Source organism: Malania oleifera, chromosome 7 (genome assembly GCF_029873635.1).
Source record: "Malania oleifera isolate guangnan ecotype guangnan chromosome 7, ASM2987363v1, whole genome shotgun sequence".
Classification (NCBI taxonomy): Eukaryota; Viridiplantae; Streptophyta; class Magnoliopsida; order Santalales; family Ximeniaceae; genus Malania; species Malania oleifera.
The window spans coordinates 64,391,344-64,392,498 of NC_080423.1; the positions used below are offsets into that span (position 1 = coordinate 64,391,344).

General features: G+C 42.3%; 1 non-coding gene across 1 annotated transcript; it reads left to right on the forward strand.

Moving 5' to 3' along the window:
• Window positions 1–717: 717 nt before the first annotated feature.
• On the forward strand, window positions 718–823 carry LOC131161125 (small nucleolar RNA R71). The gene has a single exon (XR_009138284.1). It is a non-coding gene; the product is annotated as a small nucleolar RNA R71 (small nucleolar RNA).
• Window positions 824–1,155: the final 332 nt, after the last annotated feature.

Genomic DNA, 1,155 nt, shown 5'->3' on the forward strand with positions numbered 1-1,155 from the left:
GCTGCTTCACGTGGCGATCTGCTTCAATGCATTGTAAGATTTTCAACACTATTTCTTCAAAAGACTCATGGTTAGTTTGTTGAATAGATGGTTTTTAAAACAATGATGGGACTCTACATTGCAATAGGGGATCTTAGAAAGTTGGATATGATCAAGGGATCGAAGCACTCGGGTTCTGTGGAGGTCTTTAGGCTTGGAAGTATGGAGCTTACGACCTCCATAGGAAGTTGGGGTGTTGCTTCCATCCGAAATCATAGGTATTCAAGTTGTAGTTGTTTGTCTATCGGTCATACCAATGGTGGGTGGTTCTTATTTTCTCTTGCACAAGCTCAAGTTGGGAAGGCGCATGTGGGCAATTATAATATGTGTGTGCAGGGTCAGAACAATTTGCACAAACCTCTACACACGCCATCGATTGCGGTTATTGTTGTATAGAAAAAAATTGATCAAGTTTTTGGGATATGGTATGCAGGGTAGGGCTGAGGTCCTGGCTCGTGGTTAACACGTAAACTCCCTTAGGTTTAGAAGTTGATGGATTAGGTAGTCTACGTGTGGCGGTCATGTGCTGTTGAGAGTTTTTAGCCAAATTTTCAAAGAGAATCTAGCCCTCATTCTCGTACCTAGTGAGGAAAGTACCTCCGCATGACGCATCAACCATGGGACCTATCTCTCTTAATCAACCTTTCATAGAAAGTTTGGACTAATTTCCACTTGGGGACCTGGTGGTGTAGACATTTACGGAGCAGGTCCCTAAAGTGCTCCCAAGTCTTAAAAAAGAGTTCCCCATCCATTTGTGAGAAACTTGTGATAGCTCTCCGAAGCTGATTAGTCTTCCCAATTAGAAAGTACTTTTTAAGGAATTCATGCTACAAGGTGGCCCAATTGGTCACTGAGTTCGGTTCTAAAGACGTCAGTCGATATATGGCTTTATCCTTCAGAGAGAACGGAAAGAGCCTAAGATGGAGAGCATCATAACTGAAATTAGGGTTGCGGATGGTTGAACAAATTTCCAAGAACTCATTTAGATACTGATAAGGATTTTCAATGGAGCTTCCATAAAAGTTAGGTAGCATTGAGATGATCGAAGTCTTAATCTCAAATTGTACCGCCTAGATATCCAGGAACCGGATGCAAGACGGCGATGTGTATGCATTA